A 14,640-nucleotide genomic window follows, 5' to 3' on the forward strand; every position below is an offset into this window, starting at 1 on the left:
CTTCACTTTAATTTAGAAGTAAAATTATTAGAAGGTAGTTTGTTACAAAGGGCAGTATGATGGGCTATGATCTTTGCTCAAAACACACATGAAAATAAAAATCTATTTCATCTTCTTTTCTGTCAAAATAGGAAAATGTGAACTTTTGATTCTGTTTAAGAAAAATGTGGCTAGACTTTTTTTGAAGGAAGATTTTGCTGATTAAACTGCAGAGTGAAATATTTTGTTCAGTTGAAATAGCAGAGGTATATATTCATAAATATGCTTTATGGCATACACTGACTACTTGACACCATTTTATGAATCACAAGGTACTTTTCTGTATAGAGAACAAAGAAATTTGTAATTAAATGCTGAAACTAACTAGGAAATTAATTACTTAGTGATGATTAAGCAACTCTTCACCAAATCAGGAAGATAAGAGCTATCTCTTTAGATTAAGAAAAAGAATACCGTCTTGAGCATTTTAAGTGTGAAGGCTTAATAGCAGTCATTTCATTTTTAAAAGACTACTTAAAGAGTAAGGAGACTTAGTTTGTTGGGGGAAAAAAGAAAGAGAATGTATGCACTCATTTGATTCAGAATTATAACTATTAAAACCTGGTTGAAATAGCAGTATTGAAGGAAAAAGACTAAATCTCTTTGAAAATATCATAAAACCAGTGTATTACAGCCCTGCTATAATGTATTAATAGGCTGAATATTCATGCACCAGGATTACAGTTTAATTGCAAGAAGTATTGAGCTAAAGAAACCCAAAACTTGGAATGAAACATTGGCAAGTAAATTCCCTTTATGACACCTGTTGTCCCTTGGAAAAGTAGAATACGGAGAGTAAAGATTGCTTGTGAAGCATCTTGCTCTTATTCCTTTGTTTCTCTTTGCATGCTTCCAATTTTTTTTCTTTTGTACACTACTTTGCTCTTACTATTTTCATTTTGGTCTATCCTTCTCATCTTTCCAGGCAACAAAGATCAGCAACAAAAAGATGGTTAAAAGAAAACCCCAAAGAAACATTTGGGCCATCCAGAACTGTCTCTTGAATCTAAAGAGAGGTTCCTACACAAAGTCATGGTAATTTTGCTGTACCAATGAACACGAACTCATTTTAAGGCTTCTCTCCCTTAGCGAGGTAGTCCGCATGCAAAAACATGAAGGTCCTATGTGAGAGTCTGCTGGGTTTGTTTTGGTGTTGTTGTTTTGTTCTTTTTTTTTTTTTTTTTTTTTTTTTGCTTCTAATATGAAGTTGCAGAAGATAAATAGCCAGTATCTTAATCTGATCCTTATATTTCATTGTGTGTGTGCATATGTGTGTGTGTATGTAAACACACCAAAAAGTTAGTGGCTATTTCAGGAGCAAGATATTTCTACCCTTTAGACGTGTAAGAATTTTACTTTATTTTCTCTGAACAGAAAACAATTATATGGTGAATTTCCATTCACTTGGCAAGGGATACTTCTGCATATAAACTGTAATATCTCCAATATATATTACAGACATTTTGTATAACTTGCTCCAGTGCTATTGCATTTAAGCTACCTGATAACCCTAGGTAACAGCGTCTTTCATAAGGCTGTTATTAATTTAAATATAGTTAGAAATTGCTCCTGGATGTCCAAATGGCAGCATGCAGTGGATGCAGGTTTTACAATATCAGTGATGAGTTTGTGCTGGGAAGATGTTATTCTTTTAGTTACTCTCCTGTGCTTTAAATTTCCAGTCTCTGTTGGAGTTTTGTAACTTCCAAATGCAATGCAGTCTTTCCAATTAAAATGGAATATTCAGTGTTTGTCCTCCCTTTCCACCTACAAATAAGGAAAATGAAAGAGAATTGCTTCTCTGTATTTCACACCTTGGGGAGTGATACCTAGGGTCCTCCTGATGCCTTGGGGGGAATCCAAGAAGTGATATGAAGTTGTATTTGAGTGTGTAGCTGATTACATGAAGCAGAAGGGGGCAAAGGAAAAGAATATGACTATGAAACCGTATTTTTGCTATATTTCTGGTGGGGTTATTATGGTGAACTCTAAAATGCTGAATGACTTGGGTAATTGTGAGAAAATAATATATTAAGAGTAAATAATTGCTGTAGGCTATTATATTGTTCAGAAGGGATATTAGAGGCACTGGGAATTATCCAAGCACCTCAGGTGCTGGGCATCACTGTAGAGTTAGGTAATATTCATGCAGGAAGTTCATATGAAAGGTTGAGCTTGCAACTACTGCTAACACAATAATTAGTAACAGCAAAAAAAAAAAAAAAAAAAAGAAAAGAAAAGAAAAAAAGGACTAGTCAGTTGTATATGCTGACTTAAAATTTCCTGAATAAGGAAAAAAAAAAGGAGTAAAGAATAATGTTCTTGTCTGAAATATGAATTGTTGAGAGCAACTGAAGGCTATTGAGGCCAGTTCTGAAATAAAATGTCAAAATAAAGCATAATCTTTGAGATTTCCCCTGCCCACCCTCATTTTTAAGTAGAACTGCAATTCTGGTGAGTTTAGTATTGCTTGTTTCCCTTTTCTCTTATGCTTTCAGAGCTTCCCTATCTGCAAGCTGTATACTCCCAGCTGGTCTGGAGACAACAACTACTCTAAAGTCTAAGCCATATCAGTGGAAAACAGTAATTGGGCAACTATATATATTCACAAATAATATCAAGTGTTTAGCCTGCATCTCATTAACCTGAAATGATTGCTTGGGGTAGCACAAAGGTTGTCAAACGTCGGCACAGTTGCATGGGCATGACAGATGAAAGACACAGGAGGAACAAGGAGAGATAGGTATAGCCTTGTGTGAGAGCACAGAACCCTGATGTCAGGGCTGTGACCGGGAAATCAAAACTATTGATAGAGCTAAATGTGTTTCAACACAGCTGAGCTATTTTGGCAGTCATGCCACTTCCCTGCCTTGTGTGCGTAATGCTGGGTGATGTGGAGTTGCATTGCAGGCACATACAGAGGGGTATCTTCTCTGTTATCTTTTGAAAGATGTTTGGTAAAACACTTGGGGAACCAATGGAGCAAATTGTGTGATGGCTGAAACAATTCCTACCCATCAAATGCCCAGAGGGAATGCAAACACTGCTGTGAAATTGTAGCTTTTATAGGGGATTGCAGCAATCCTTTCATTTCTAAGAGGAAGGAGTGTGTATCCCTAGCTTATCTTTCTTCTTTCTTATGCACTGGTCTACATAGCAATATACAGTTTTGGTGCTATATTAAGATTCTCTTATTAGCAGTAGCAGTAGTAGTAGTTTGTCAATGTGGGAATGAGGACCAATCGCAACTCTTCTCAGTTGGCCTCATAATGCTGATAATGATCATGTGGATAATTTTAAATGAACTCAAGCAGATTTTGGGTGTTTAAATCCCAAACTGATCCAGAAAGACCCTGTTTTGCAGCTTGTTAGTCTCTCGGGAGGTGAACCTACATGGCCACTTATTAAGTACTTATTAACAATTAAGTACCTATGAAGAACACAGGAACAGGCAATTCTAAAATGTTGGAATTCAAGTAGGTGGGGCAGAAAGTCAGCTTGTCAGAGCAGAGATCTTATTCCAGAGCTTATTTAGAAAAGGAATGTATGAAATTGGGAAGTTAGTTAAGGTAACATGGGAGGATTATAGACATGCTGTTCACCATTGTAGGGAGATAATTTGTATGGCCTGAGCTCAATTAGAATTGAAGTTGGCCAATAATGTGGGCGACATTAAAAAGGCCTTTTAAAAATATGTTAACAGCAAAAGGAGAACCAGAGATAATATTGTCCTTTACTTGATGCGAATCGTCACCTCACAAAAAGGGATGTAGACAAAGCAGAGACATTAACACTTTCTTCACCTCTGTCCTCAACACCAGTGATGGACCCTGGGACCCCCAGAGCCCTGAGCTGGTTGATGGTGACTGTGGTAACAATAAACTTCTGGCCAACCCCAAATCTGTGTGGGATTTGCTGCTCCACCTGGATGTATATAATTCTACTTATATACTGGGGCCTACTAGGTCCCAAGGTACTCAGAGACATGTCATTGCAAGACCTATCTCAATTACTTTTTAATGGTTTTGGGAATCTGGAGAGACCCCAGTCAACTGGAAGCTGGCAAGCATTGTCCCAGTTTTCAAGAGGGACTATAAAGATGACCCTGGTAATTACAGGCCTGTCAGTCTCACTTCCAGTGTCTAGTAAAAGTTATGGAGAAGATTATTTTGGAAGTTATTTAAAAACACCTGAAGTTAAATGCACTCATTGGTCACAGCCAACATGAGCTCATGATGGGAAGGTCCTGCTTAACAAACTTCCTTTTATGACAAGGTCACCCATGTAGTTGACCAAGGGAAGCCAGTTTATGTAATCATTTGGATTTAAGCAAAGCTTTTGATACTGTTTCTCACAGTATCCTTCTGGACAAAATATACAGCATACAACTGGATAAAATCATAATACAATGGGTGAACAACTGACTGATGGGTTGGGCTCAAAGGGTTATAATAAATGGATGCAGTAAATACATGAGGCTGCTGGCTAGGTGGGTTTCCAAGGGGCTCCATTTTAGGGAAAGTTCTCTTTAATATTTTTATAAATGATCTGGATGCAGGAAGTGAATGTATACTAAGTAAGTTTTAAAATGGCACTAAATTAGGAGGAGCTGTTGACTCTCTGAAGGGTAGAGAAGCCTTGCAAAGAGATCATGACAAATGAGAAGGCAGGGGAATCACCAACCACATGAAACTGAACTAGAGCAAGTGCCAAATTCTGCATTTGGGAAGGGGCAACCCTAGATAAACATACAGACTGGGGGATGAGAGGCTGGAGAGCCCCCACAGAAAGGGGAGGGAGTTCTTGTCGGTGGCCAGTTGAATGTGAGTCAACGGTGTGCCCTGGATGCTAAAAGGGCCAGCTGTACCCTGGGGTGCACCAGACACGACATTGCTAGCTGGTCGAGGGATGGGATTGTCCTGCTCTGCTCTGCTCTCTGGTGCGGCCTCACCCAATGTACTGTGTGTGGTTTGGGACACCACAGTATGAGAAGGACATAAAGTTATTAGAGAGTGTCCAAAGGAGAGCTACAAAGATGGGGAAGACATGTGAGCAGCAGCTGAGATCACCTGGTTTGTTCAGCCCAGAGCAGAGCAGGCTGAGGGGAGGCCTCATGGCGGCCTGCAGCTCCCTCACGAGGGGAGCGGAGGGGCAGGCGCTGAGCTCTGCTCTCTGGGGACAGCGACAGGACCCGAGGGAACGGCATGGAGCTGGGACAGGGGAGGGTCAGGCTGGGTGTTAGGGAAAGGGTTCTGCACCCAGAGGGGGTCGGGCACTGGGACAGGCCCCCAGGGCAGTGGTCACGGCACCGAACTGCTGGAGTTCAAGAAGCATTTGGGCAATGCTCTCAGGCACATGGTCTGATTTTTGGGGTGATCCTGTGTGGAGCCAGGAGCTGACTCATTAATCCCTGTGGGTCCCTTCCAACTTAGGATATTCTATGATTCTATGGTTTCAGTGTTTTGGTCCCTAAGCTCAGATACTGAACCGATTGATAGTATTTGGGATAAGGACTGCGAGTATATATGTATGTATATAATCTAGAAACTGATTTCCAGCATCTCAAAAATCCTCTTTTTTTTTTTTTCACAGTAGGAAGAGATGAATATTTTGGCGGTGTAAAATGAGGCACCAAGTTCAGTAACATTACCATACAGGCAGGCTAGCACACTTCCCCAAGATCACAAGCTGCAATAGCCTATCAACACAAAAACGTAAGTGAAACAAAGTCTAATAGTTTGTGTCTTCTTACTGTGCTGATTTTCTAGGTTTGGTCATTGACCAGTGAGGTTTATTTTCTTGAGTTTTGCTCTGTGCCAGTGTCCACAGGTACTTGTCATGGTGGAGACAGATAAATCTCTGGGAGGACTGGGCTCTGTTACTGAGTGGAGTTTTGGAAAGGGGGAAAAAAAAAAGTCCCTAAAGATAACTAACTTGCAGAACAATAGAACCTTAGATATCACTTTCAGATGCCTAACAAATCTGATAGAATTTAGACAGTTTCTTCTTAGATTTGTTATCCAAATTCTCTTTTATTTTTTAACCGATACGGATATAACAATTACAGAAGGAGGGAGGTAACATACATTGCAGAGAGGTGTTGCGAAATATTTTTCTGTATAGGCATGTTTTGGCAGCCACTTTTATGATGAACTGACAATTTTCTGGCAGAGGGAGGGGTGTTAAACTGATCAAAACATTTCATTATTACTTTCTAAAAATACAGAACCTTAATAAAATAAGGGGCATTGCTTTGTATAAATCTCTGTAAATCTGAGTCCTTCATAGCCTAATAGTGCTGTATATCCTATGGAATCAGTTGCTTTTTCTCCTACCCTTCTGCAGCAAAAATGTGAGGATGCCAGGATGATGTAATCTTTAATGCTTCAAATCATTTTACCAAGGGCAATGTTTTTGTTTTTGTTTGTTTGTTTGTTTTTAAATTTTTCTTTCTTGAACAACTATATGAGCAATTATCTCTTTATCCACCTGACTGGGTTTGCAGTGAAACTGGAAGGGAATGCAATACAGTTAATAAGGGACACACATTCCTTTATAGGAAGGAAATAATAGAGCCTTCTGTATCACACTGGTACCAATCTGCCAATTAAATTTTAGTGATGATTTTTTGCATTTTATATCTTGACTCCATCTCTTGTTTTATATATACTGTGCAGCTGAGACTATAAGATAGGTGTCAGCTTTTGGATGACTTCTGAGGCTTTGCTTCATGTTTATCTACCACTACATTAGCTGTATGGCTCACTACACTTCTGTGAGCCTTGTCTGACTAAAGGTGTGTGACTGATCCAGTTGATCAGCCAGGTAGGCGACAGGGTGATAAGTGGTAGCAGAGCAGCGGTGCAGTGATGGTCTTTCCTGTTCTGGAGCTGAGCAGAGCTGTGCTTGCTTTTGCAGAGGAGGCATGTGCAGACCTGTGTAGTGAGAACACGGTCAGCAGCTTGATTCTAGAGCTTTTCAGCATCTGGAGCCAGAGTTAGCCATAGCCATAAGCTGACCCACACAGTTAGCTGCAGAGGCAGTAGTACGTGATTTTTATTTTCTTGCTGCTCTTCCCTTCTTTCTCTCATCTGCCCTACTGTCCCCTTAAAATCCCTTTTGACATGGATCCCTAGGTGCCTGACAGACTTGTATCCATTCCCATCCTTCCCTGCGTGTAAGTTCATGCTATGAAGCTGCTGCTTCTGCACTGCTTGAGCTCGTGCAAGAGGCAGTATTGATTGTTCAGGGCAGACCATCTCTCTGCTTGCCATTTCTTTATCTGAGGTACAGAATGGAGATGAGAACACAAGGAACTGAAACCTAAAGTGCACTTTTTTTTTTTTTTTTAATTTTTCTGTATGTATGGGTCAGATGCAGTTGTCATGAGATGCTACAGTTCTCAAAGGTATCTAGTGTAACACAGTCTTTGAACAAATGCAGCTGTATAGTTAACAAACGTCTAAATCCTTGTAAAACTGAAGTGTAAGATGTATAACTTGCCCAAACTGGAGAAAAAATTTCCACAGGATGAAGAAAAACTGAATTTTCTACCATGAAGACAAACCCTCATTATCTTAAGCCCCTGTTGAAAATAATTGGGCTATTTTATTTTACTTTTTAAATTATTTTTTTTTAAAAGTAGTTTAGTTTAAAAATCCCATCTGTGGAAATTTCAGTAAAACATATCCAAATAGCTACACTTGGCTAAGTCATAAGTGGCTGAAAATAAGGCTGTGAAAGGAAACAGAAGATATTACTGACTATGCTTTCTCTAAGTTTTGTGTTCTATGCTGTAGTTGCAATGAAAGCATATGTAGAGTTATGTGTTTTAAAACAGAATGCAAGTGGAGCTATATCACATAGCCTCCCATAAGCTTTAGCAAAAATAATGCTTTATTTTTATAACTATTAATCGGGATGTATTTATAGACATCTCTATTCAGCATAAAATAATAAAAGTTTTTATGTCTTTGAAAACTGTTATCATTAGCCATTTTTTGTTGTAAATGTCATAGTGCATTAGAAGAAGTTGTAACAAGTAGCTTTATTTTACAAATAGTGGTGTAAATATAGCTTTCTTTACCATATTGGCTCATTATCATTATGAAATGCAAAAATGATGCAGCTGTCCACGTTATCTTCAAAGAATCTAGCTCATTTATATATTTATCAGACTTTAGACATCAGTTACTTTTTCTGCAAACATAATGCATTTTTTTACTGTGTATTCAGTCAGCACAGTTGACTGAAAAAGCAACCCTTCTCCCCCTTACGGTGATTCACTTATTCAGGGTAAAAGGAAGCCATTATACAAGAAAAACAATTTTCCAAAATGTGTTTTCCAAAATCCTTGCAAGAAATATGGCCTTTGTTCTTCCTCTTACTGAGGGGTTTTACTAGCCTCCTCAGCCTAGCTTTAAAATTGGAGTATGCCATGCTTTGTGCTATCTTCACATAATATACTGTAATCGGTACAAACTAATAAAATTTATCATCCTCAGGAGAACTACATGTGCTTGATACATGTCTGTTAGTTGTCTGTTTCAAATGTGGACTTGTTATGGATCCAGGAAGGCTCACAACTTTTTGAGAAACAGACTTCCTCTTTGGAGTTATTTTTGCTCTCAAATTTACCATTTGTCTTTGGAGCACCTTTTAACCATAAATGCAAGCCTCCTTCTTTATGTGAATTTTGAAATACCTCATTTGTGCCTGTACAATCAAAGTACTTGGATAACCATTCATAATTCATTTTCTAGGCATAAAAATATGTATGACAGGTGCAGTTTTTGCTTGTGCAGTCTGGAACCAAATATTGGACTTCATTCAAATGCAAACCTTGAATTTCATGGCATGAATTGTTGTATCTTAATGGTGAATCTCTCCTTTTATAAAACACAACATTAACATATTACTGGGTAGTAAAAAAGAGGCTAGTGGAATCTAAATGTTGCTGATAGATTTTTCTGTGTGGAGAAACACCATAAGGTAATCAGTTTAATTGCATGTACTGCTCCCTTTTCTCATGTTCAGGAAGTAAAGAAGGAAGAGAACTTAATCTTACCATCTAATGAGTAAGGTAAATCAGAAGTAAAACTAAGAGGCTTGAGCAGAATGTTTAAAGAATGTCAAGCTTGGTAGAATAAAGGTGATACCACTAACATTGATCTCTCTCTAACTTCTTATTGCTTAACACCCTTGTGAGTGTGAGCTACCCAGCCACTCACTCACCCCAGGAGGGTAGGGGGAAGAATCATAGAATAATAAGAGCAAAAGCAAAGAAACTCGTTGAGACAAAGACAGTTTAATGAGTGAATGGAAGAGGAATGATGCAAAGGCAATTGCTCATCATCTCCCACAAGAAGGCCAATACCCAGCCAGTCTACACTCAGTGGCTACCTTGTAAGACTTAAAAGACCCAAAGACCCCCCCCCCTTTTTTTTTTTTTTTTTTTGGTAGTCCTAAGCATGATGTTATATGGAATATCCCTTTGGCCAATTCAGGTCAGCTGTCTCCTTGTTGGGGGCTAGAAAGGAAGGCAGATTGAGAAAAAGAAGAAGCCTTGATGCTGTACAAGTGATGTTCAGCAGTAGCCAAAACAGTGATGTGTTATCAGTGCTGTTTTAGTCATATATCCAAAATGCAGAACCATAGGCATAGCTATGAAGAAAGTTAACTCCATCGCAGTCAGTCAGAGACAATACAAGAGTACAGTTAAAGAACAGATTCTTTCCTGTTTTAAATACATCTTCTTTGTTGTTTTCCCTTCCTCTTCACAAGAATTGTTTTTTTCTGCTTTGATTAACTACCTGCATCACCCTGCTATCATTAAGGATTCCATCATCCTTTTTTCTCCATAAAAAGAAGAATTGAGATACAAGTTCCTTTTCCAGAGCTATGGGTAGATAGTTTTGCATGTTATGGTTATTTTTCTTGTAGTACATAATCATCTTTTGGCCCCTGTCGAAACACTGTGTAAATCTGCTGTGTCTAATGGCTCTTTGACAGACTCAAGAGGTTCATGGTAACAATCTAATTTTCCCACAGGACATCTGTCAATGCTAAGGCACTACATTTGAAGAAGGAATCCTGAAATTGAGAAAAAGTTCTGTGAATGTGCAGCAGTCTTGACAGTTGGGAATTATGGGCCAAGAAGGGGAAAATAGTAAGAAAAATATTTTATTTTAGTCTTACGAATGAATATAGTTCTACCTGAGCTTGTTTTAATTGCCCACTGCTTTTATTCTTTTTTAATACTGAAAGTGAAGTTGCATTGGCAACTGTTTTGTTTTGTAGCACTAGCCTTAGAATAATGCCTGTCAGTTAAACCTCACCCATGCCAATACTTCTTTCTGTGTACACCCAGAAGCATGGTACCCTGTTGAGCAGAGAATAAAACATTGTCTTGCATGCATTTTCCTCACATCTACTGATATGGATGGACATGAAAAGACCTGTGCATTTATTTTCTATCTTCTCACTTTGAGGATGTTTGCAAAATCTGCAAATGGCAGAGAGCAGTAACCTGCAGATAGAATGGTAGTTCAGGCTTTTCAGAACAGAGCTAAAGCACCTGGTGTTGTGGAAAGCAGGAGTACATTTTAAAGGCTACAATATTTAGTGCTTCCAGCAATCACTTAATTTATAGTAGCAGTCAAGTACCAATGATACACTCTTTCTTCCTCCTTCAATTTTCAGAAAACTTAAGTTTATAGTGTAGAGAAAAAAAAAGGAACAAAATAATCAAATTGTTGTTTGCACTTGAAAATATTTCAGATGGTTTGATCTGACAATTATGTCTATCACTTCTAAAGGTAGGTATGTTTTTAGCAGTTGAACTGCATATTTTGATCATAATTGTATGCTAGTATCTTTTGATTTTGTGTAATTCATTAAATACTTGGTTTTGTAATCAGCTAGTCCACATATGTACGTTTTGTGTTCAAGTACAGAATTTGAGGAGGCTTAAGGCTATTGCTGTTCTTTTTCTAATAATAAGCAAATGTATCTCTTAAGAAAAGTGGTCACATTTGGTCACAGCTAGATGCGTAAAATCTTAGTCGTGTAAATAGATGTGTATGATAGGACTTTGTAGATCTATTTATAGAGAAATAAATTCTTTTCCAAATATTTATGGACTCCTGGGTCTGTAAATGCAGTTTGAAATGATGGCTTTGAAAAATATCATCTCCTTCATGGATGTCTCAAAAGTGTTTGGTGCTAAAGATTACTGGGTAGTTTAGAGACGGCAGTTTGAATGTCAGTAAAGCTTTATTAATTTGCATCTGTAATCATTCGACTAGACTGCATTTTTAAATTTTAATTGTAATTTTTATAAAGCTTGTAGAGTAGTTAGACTTACAGGGCAGGCCTTGGCCTCGTTAAGGTGGTACATTGTGATGACAGTGACACCTTTGCAGCAGGAGGAGGAAGGTTTGTCTGCATCCAGACAAGGACTTCCCCTCTGAGGGGTATGTGATGACAAGCAAAGTGGTGCAAGGGACGCGATGGGGGATGGAATAAGTATACTGCAGTTCAGGAGTCCAAAGGTCTGTCTGACCTAATAGCAGGTCTTTGACAAAAAATCCTTCAGGGAAGCATGTAGGAACAGCATGGGTAGAGAGTAATCCTTCTCCTCATAAATATGCTTAGCTTCTGCCAGCCTATACCTTTGGATGGTAGTCTGTATGTGAGTATATGGATGCAGCGAATGGTATTTAAGGGAAATGAGCACAAATTGTCTTCTCACTCTAGTTTGCACTAGAGTAGTGGAACTGTGTACTACAATCATGAAAAGTAAAGTGCATCCCTCTTGCAAAATTGCCATTTTGAATGTACTTCCAGAAACGGTTTGCACTATATGGCTGCAGTTCTATAACACTCCTGTTATATTTGTAGAAATGCTTTACAGTTTTTTTAATGGAATACATTAATTTAAAGAGCAGGTAAGACAGGTCTTTAATTTGGAGTTCTGCATAAGGAAAAAAAATAATGAAGTAAATTACTTCAGTATTTCCTTGCAACTAAAGTTTCTGTTGATATTAGCTACAAGGAGCGTACAGTGGTATTTTTGTTGACTAGATTTTTTTCCTGTTAACTTGGCTATGTACATAACAGAGTTCATACAAGAAAGTGTTTCTAACCTTTCTGGGGCTTGGAAACTTTAGAAAAGTTAGATATCTCCAGCTGTACAGTTGCCAGATTATATCCTGTTTCCTGATATGTATAGGACAGATACATTTAAGCTCCCATTTTCTTCTCCTTCTGTGTTGAATTTTGCATATTTCTGTTGTAGAATAAGAGAAAATGTTTAAGCATTTTCTAGGTATACTGCTCTATGGCTTCATTTTGTCCTTAGTTTCCAAGAAGAAACATTAAATGCAAATCATTTTTCTTTATTTGCAATAGGTCAAACTAATTTAGCTAAAGTTCACAACCATCTGCATAGAAGATTATTGTAAACACAATAAAATTCAAAGGTCATTTCTGTGACTAAAAGAGGATCAAAGGTGCTTTCTGTGCTATTTTAATCCACTTCAGAGAGTTGTAATGAGTTTAGTAAAGGGTGAAAGGTCAAGGCTTTCCCTTGCTATTGCCTTTTATTTAATGCTATTAACTATTCACTGGTCTATCGTTATAACATGTTCAATGGTGTATGAAGGAGAATCTGGCAAGGGGAACTTAGTTCTTAGAGTATGAGACCTTCTGATGTATGCTGATTTTGTTGATATGTTTCATCAGTTGAACAGCAGCAGCTTAGAAAGCAGCAGTCAATCTTACTCCTGATTATGAAGTCTGAATACTTACAGCCCATTACAAAAGTAAATAATGAACTCTAAAACACAGTGGTTTTGAACTCTGACTCTGCACATTTCTAAAAATAATCCCAAATAACAGACCTGTAAATGGGATCTTAAGGTGTTTCCCATTGCTTAAGGAGTTATATGAATTGCCTGGTTTTGGTAAACTGCTGATATTGCCAGGTTGTTCTTTTATCTGTCTTTTACTTTTTACTCAGTCAGAATATTTGCTGTGGAGCTGGTTTAGCACAGCTATGCTCTTGAAGCAATCTGTGTGGAAGCTAGTAGGCCATGATACTATTCATGGAGTAAAGAAGTGGCCTGAATCATGAATAAATTTGTCTCACTACCTGCAGGTAATGGTCTCTTTAGAAACTGTGGCTTGCAGTGCATATAATCAGAAAAATCTACTGAAGATTGCCTGGGATGGTTTGACAGCACCATAAATGAAGAGGACTAGTTGAAGTAACACGTAATGTAGTTTTTTATATAATGCTGAACTTATCACTTGCTCTACAGCTATCTGTGATGAAGTTTAACTTTGTTTCTATAATATGAACGTGCAGTAACATTATATTGCACAATCAAAAGATTAACAGTAATTAAATATATTTGCTGAAGAACAATGAATTGCAGAGAAATACTTAGGTTTATTTCATTTAGTTGTGAGCTGGCAGAATGACCTCTGCCAAAGAGGTACATAAAAGACTACAGTCATGTGTAGATTAATAGGGAGATTTCGTTCCTGATGTAGATGGATTGCTTCGGTATGTAACTTCCAACTAGCAAAATGCCAATCTGAAATTGCCATGTTCAACTGATTAAGTCCATTGCAAAGAAACTAGCAAAGTTTCCTCAGAAAAGCATGGATTCCATCAGTAAGCTTTCTAAGCTTTATAGTACTACCCAAAAGGGAATTACCCTTGAGCAGATGAGGCAATTAATCTGTTTCTATTTCTTCACTTGGAAACTTCTAGCTGGAGCGTACAAAGCCCTTTAAAAGCAATAAAAAAGGGTTGCTCCCTGACCACTTGTATTGAAATTTATAGGGTATTGTCCTTACAGAGACATTTCGCAATGGAATGTCTCTTTCACTGGAAGCCTTTGGAAATTGCAGGAACCACAAAGTATGCACCTACCTGTACCTGCTGCTCTATGACTGGAGTGTGTTAGTATTCTGCAGGAACAGGATATGAGATACTCTGTACTATGTTATATTCAGACTATTCTCCCAGCCAGGTCCTGAAAGTATGAAATAAGGATGCTAGTAAATGTGACAGCTTAACAACAACAGTATTTGATTTCACATTAATATATCTCTTGTGGAGAACAGATACTGTTCTTCAGACACATCTGTATTCCTCAAAGAAAACCAATTCAACTTGGAAGAAAGTTTGAATGCCAGGTAGAAGATCATTAGGTGTGATAGATGCATCTCTGAATGATCTTACTGTGCCTGCTGAAAGGAAGAATTTCAGGGAAGACAGGCAGAAATTAAAGTTTTCAGCTCTGAAAAGTCTCTTGTTTGAGTGACAACTAACATGTCTCAGAGCCATCACTGAAAAAGCTGGAAAGTATTTCCTCTTTTGCTATAGCCCTTTCTCTTGGGAAGCAAAATGGACAAATGGATTCTGGTGTGATTAAAAGTAAATGTTCAATTTAATTCGCGTTAGCTCTGCAGGCCAAAATCCTATGTAGGGTAGATAGATCAATATAGATGAAACTTTATCAGAGTAGAAACTTTATCAGAGTATCACTTGCCAAGGCGATCGGCTCCGGGGCAGACGCGTTCTGCAGC

General features: G+C 38.1%; 1 long non-coding RNA gene across 1 annotated transcript; it reads left to right on the top strand.

Annotated features, from left to right (window-relative positions):
• Positions 1-5,330: 5,330 nt before the first annotated feature.
• Positions 5,331-13,698, top strand: LOC106036523 (uncharacterized). The gene is made up of 3 exons (XR_010829540.1): positions 5,331-5,753; positions 10,090-10,207; positions 13,199-13,698. It is a non-coding gene; the product is annotated as an uncharacterized lncRNA (long non-coding RNA).
• The last annotated feature ends 942 nt before the right edge of the window (positions 13,699-14,640 follow it).

Source organism: Anser cygnoides, chromosome 2 (assembly GCF_040182565.1).
Source record: "Anser cygnoides isolate HZ-2024a breed goose chromosome 2, Taihu_goose_T2T_genome, whole genome shotgun sequence".
Lineage (NCBI taxonomy): Eukaryota > Metazoa > Chordata > Aves > Anseriformes > Anatidae > Anser > Anser cygnoides.